This window comes from Juglans regia, chromosome 8 (genome assembly GCF_001411555.2).
Source record: "Juglans regia cultivar Chandler chromosome 8, Walnut 2.0, whole genome shotgun sequence".
Classification (NCBI taxonomy): domain Eukaryota; kingdom Viridiplantae; phylum Streptophyta; class Magnoliopsida; order Fagales; family Juglandaceae; genus Juglans; species Juglans regia.
Genome location: NC_049908.1, coordinates 5783763 through 5789076, shown reverse-complemented (window position 1 = coordinate 5789076; position 5314 = coordinate 5783763). Strand labels below are relative to the sequence as shown.

The 5314-nt window shown below is 32.2% G+C and overlaps 1 pseudogene; it reads left to right on the top strand.

Annotated features, from left to right (window-relative positions):
• Positions 1-2625, top strand: part of LOC109020532 — an 8527-nt pseudogene extending 5902 nt beyond the window's left edge.
• The last annotated feature ends 2689 nt before the right edge of the window (positions 2626-5314 follow it).

Here is a 5314-nt window from a genome sequence, read left to right as displayed (position 1 = left end):
GAGTAAGCTATCAAGTTTGAATGTCATATGTCCATGTAATCATGTGGCTTTTGACTGGTAAATAATTTGCTTAGGTATGATGTTTGTTTTTTTTTTTCCCATTGTGAATTTATGTTCACGAAAATGTTGTACGCAGTTTTTATCATACTTATAGATCCTGCTTTCACTATTGCATTCTGTGCTGATGATTTCTGTAAAATAGATTACCGGAGTTCATCTGGGTCTGGAGCAGTGATATTAGATGATTGTAATTTCCATGAGTCGGTACGTCTAGATAGTTTTGACATGGAGAAAACTTTGAGCTGGTGAGTGAAGGAAAGATATTGTAGCTTGGATATGGTTATCGGTTAGAGAAATATATGTGTTCATGCTGTCTAAACCGGTGCTTCATGATGCTAATTCTATTAGGTACCTCCAGATGGTGAGTTCACCGTGATGAACTACCACATGACTCGGGAGTTCAAGCCTCCTTTTCATATTAACACTTTGATCGAAGAAGCAGGAGCCCATAAGGTTAATACTGCTCTTGATTATTTACTGCCCTTAGATTCACCCTATGAGGCTGTTATGAAACAACATTTAAAATTGCAATTGCAGGCTGAAGTGATTATTAAAGTACGTCCTGAATTTCCCTAAGTATCACTGCAAACACAATATTGGTTCTGATGCCACTACCAAAAATATACTACCAGGTATTATTCTATGCCATCTTTCTATCGTCTGATAAGGTAAATTGACAGGATTTTTTAACATATTAACATAGCTTGCAATTGTTGGCTAGATAAAGTGCATGAGCAAAACTATTTAGAGAAGGTCATAGTTACAAGATGGTGGTTCATCATTTAAGGAATCAAGAGTCAACGCAAAGCACATTTGGTTGGGTAGAAGACCTGGTATTCCAGTATAATGTGCACTGATTAAATTTTCAATTGATGTTATTCAGAGCTAGTTTTGAGTTGAAACCTGGAGCAGTAGGACACACAGTGGATTTCAAGGAAACACACAAGAGACTTGAGCGGGGTTTAAAGAAGGTTATAAATTCTTCCTGGCATTATGAAGTAATTTTTTAGTAAATTTAATAGTGGCTAGCTTTTGCCCTTCTAATGAAATTTTATGCCTCCTTGTGCAATGCACAACAGATTGTCGGTGGATCTGAACATACTCTGCGTGCAAAGCTAACATTTTCTATGGAATCTCACGGTATGATTTACAGCACATAATCAGTCTTATATATCTTAGTTGACGCTCCAGTTACTTTGATATTTTATTATGTAATTTCTGATTATTTTAATATGATGAATTTATTTATGTGTAACATTTACTGCTTACGATAGGAAATATCACGAAAGAATTTGGGCCTGTTAACATGACTTTTACAATACCAATGTATAATGCTTCGAGGCTTCAGGTAAGAGTCTTGAACTTTGTAAGTTGGCTTTTCAGGATACTACAACTTAAGGTTTTTGCATCTGCATATTGATCCCCTTGTGGGACTGTGTGCACCAAGATTGCTTTGTTCTACTGTCATTTGAATGTTCCATTGAATCCCTCACTGTTATGCTTTTGTACTGTGATTTGGTCCTGATCTGAGCATGCATTCTGTGGGTTAGAACTTAGAAGGTTGTTATGATTATTAAATACTTGAATTGAACTGGGTAATTATGGTTGGAAAAACTGGATGATAGTTTTATTGTAGAGATGTTTTATGGTATAATATGCTGACATCTATCTCTGTTAGTGCCTTCGTAGATGCTCAGTTAGTGGTATGTCCGTCTCTCTAATGCCAGGTGAAATACTTGCAGATGGCAAAGAAATCTGGAACTTATAATCCATATAGGCGGGTGAGATATGTTACTCAGTCCAATTCCTATGTTGCTCGCAACTGATGCGGTTAAAGATTTACAAGTAAGGTAAATCTTTGAATGCAAAACATTCTTGGAAGGAGCTGAACCTTCTCTGAAACTGCCAATTCCTAGTAGCTTTCCAGAGATGAATTTTCCCAATAACTTGTGCATTGTGATCTTTGCCGTGATGCTAATAAGTGGCAACGGAGTTCTCGCCTTGCGCCACCTTGTAGATATTGTAGACCGACACAACACTGGCGAAGGTTCCTGAGTTTCACTAGCCAGAAACGCTGCCACTTACTACTGTCCCAAACTTGTCTAAGCCTGACCTTCCTCACCTCCCAACTCTAGCAAAGCCTGAGATACGACCTTTGCCGAAACCTGAGTTCCCGGCCCTGCCTCATGTGGCTAACCCTGAGCTGCCTACTTTGCCGAAGCCAGAGGTTTCAAAACTGCCCGAATTGCCACCTCTGCCACATCTCCCAGATCTGCCAAAGCCCGCAGTGCCTACCATCCCAAGCCTTCCCGAGGACATACCCCTGACCCCTTCCCTCCCCATACCCCACTCAACTTCTACACCTTGAGTTTCCATTCTTAGTAGTTTGAAATCGCATATTACTAAAACTGGTGCCAAGGCATGTATCGGTGTGATTAATTTGTGTATGTTTCATTTGTATACGTTAGTTGAAATATTTTGCAGTCGTCTTGCAAGCTTTGGTTTGTTATGTTTGTGTGTGGTATACATGATACATGTAACAAAAATTATTAGTTTTCTTCGACCTCCCATTTTCATACTAAAGTTCTTTCATTAGTTAGATTTCGTTTCACTAAGTGACTGCCTCAAAACATCAATAGTTGCTTTGGGAAAGAACGTAATGAAAAAAATATGTTGTTCGCCATATTTTTAACAATCAATGTGCCTAAAGTGACCTTGAATGTTTGGCTAAAACAAAATAACTAGTTTTCCAATTACTTAATAACTTAACATAAGATAATGAGAGGGATGATAAATATAAAAAATGATGAATAACATTACTCAATAAAAATAATTAGGGATAAAACGACATTATAAAATATTAATATTGTAAAATTTTATGGACTACTAATTTGATTTTGGTAAATTCAAATTAACAAAATTAATATTTTTATTGTGGTACGACTGTAAAATAGTTGCTTTGGTCAAGGTTCTCATATCTAGCAATCAAGTCATCTAAAAGTGATGTGATTTAGATTGTGTTTGGTCGTTGAACTAAACTAAATTTATCTCAACTTACTTCATACATTTTAATTTAAAAAGTTAAACTTATTTCAATTTAAAAAAGTTAAACTCATCTTAATGGGATCTATAAAATATTACTATTTACAATTCAACTCATCTCAATATCCAGAAGTAGCCTTAATTTGATCCGTCAAATCTTAACATTAACTTCTATAATCCATGCTATGGTTATTTGAAAGCACATTATATATATATATATAAGTTTTGATAATTATAAAATGCATAATTTATAATATAAGTGAAAACTATATCCAGTTTTAAGATTATTGGATTCATATCCCCCGCTTGACTAAAAGTTTATTCCACGCCATGTTTCCAATTTAGGATGGAATCCCAATTTTTGCCAATTTGACTGTAAAATTACCCTTTTGACAGTGGCCATGTAAATACTAAAAAGCAGTGTTAAATTTAACTTTTGCTTTTTCCTGAAACCCTCAGCCACGTTAAAATCACGCAAAGTGGATTCCTCTCTGTTAAATTTATAAAAGAAAATACTTCCATCCATCAACCATGACATCTTTTCAAGACCTATACTGATCATGCTATCGTTTTAATTTGTACTACCATTTTGACCACTCCATTTTAAACAAATAATAATATTTTTCATTTTTCATTTTTCATTTCTCGAGTTTGATTATATAAAAATCAACCGATAACTGATTTTTTAATATTGCAGTAAGTAAAAATAAATAAAATAGTCAAGTTGTAATAAAATGGTGGGCTGACATTGACAAGCACTTTCCATCTTTACTAAGTTCTTATAAGTAAAGACTTCATGTTTTTTAATCTCTTTTTTAAGCAAGCATAGTAAAAGGCAATATTACAAATTTACAACAACCGTCGTCAGTGGAAGTGGAATCAGAGGGGTGGGTGACGGATTGCTACTGGGATTCTTTATATATATATATATATATATATATATATATATATATTATATTCAGCAGTCATATACAATATATCTGCTTAACAAGTGTGGAATACAACTTCGGAATAGAATAACTATTTTTTTAATTCAAATATTTTATAATTTATACATACTTAACTGCACGTAAGTGTCTTAATATTAAATATAATCAGATTGGAATTGTAGAACAAGAAGTAACTTGTCAAAATATTTACAGTAAATAACTCGTGGAAGAAGATTCAGTGAAATTGGGATAATTAATGTAGCTTATCTTCGGGTTAATGATCTAGTGTATCGTTGGTCTAATAACTTGATATATTATTTATAAACTATTAGCAAATGTAAGTTTTGTGCATTTAAAAAAAAAAAGATAAATTTAAGATTTATATGAAAAAAATTAATTAATTTTTAATAGTAAATGTAACTATTTTTTAAAAATAAATGCGTAAGAATGGTATACTCTAAAACTATATCTATCATTTATCCCTTAATATATAATAATTAATTTAGAGAATATGTAATTAATATTCGTTGTTAAAGTGTGACTGGGCACCAAATATTTTCTTTGACTCAAATCAATGGTGTAATTTATCTTGTGTTTGATGAAGTAGAAAGAAAACAAATATGCTTGAAAAAAAAAAAAACAAATAATTATCTATGTGGCCAAAAAATATGAAAAGCTTTCATAACGGAGGTGATATACTTTTTGCTGGACAATATAACAATATATTAAAGTAAATAAAAGGTATAAACAGGAGAAAAAAATAAACTCCCAATAAACATTTCATTACAAAGTTAATTGAGAGAATTAGTGAAAAATAAATAAAAGTATAAGTCCAAAAATTGACTCATTAAGGCTTCGACTAGAACCTTGACTTATTCCAAAACTAAAAGATTTATTCTAATATCCTAATATTCAAATATACAATTTATAAATTACTAGACATCATTCAACTTAAAATATCTTTTCACGTGTGATCTATAATTTTTTTAACTCAGTATCTTTTTACACGTAAAACTTATAATATTTTTTAATTTTTTTATAAATACATCTAAATTCATCTTAGATTGATTCCATAAAATTCATTTCACAATCTTAACTCACTATTATTTATAAATAAATCTTAACTCAACGTTCAAACATTGTCTAAATTGTAAAGAGAGCGATGTTTCAGACAATTCAGACTAATTAGTTTGCAATGAGAAGTGACGTTTTGTATGTATTCCAGAATCATACAAGATTAGAAGTAGTGGAAGATATATAATTTATAAGAAGATTATTTGTAT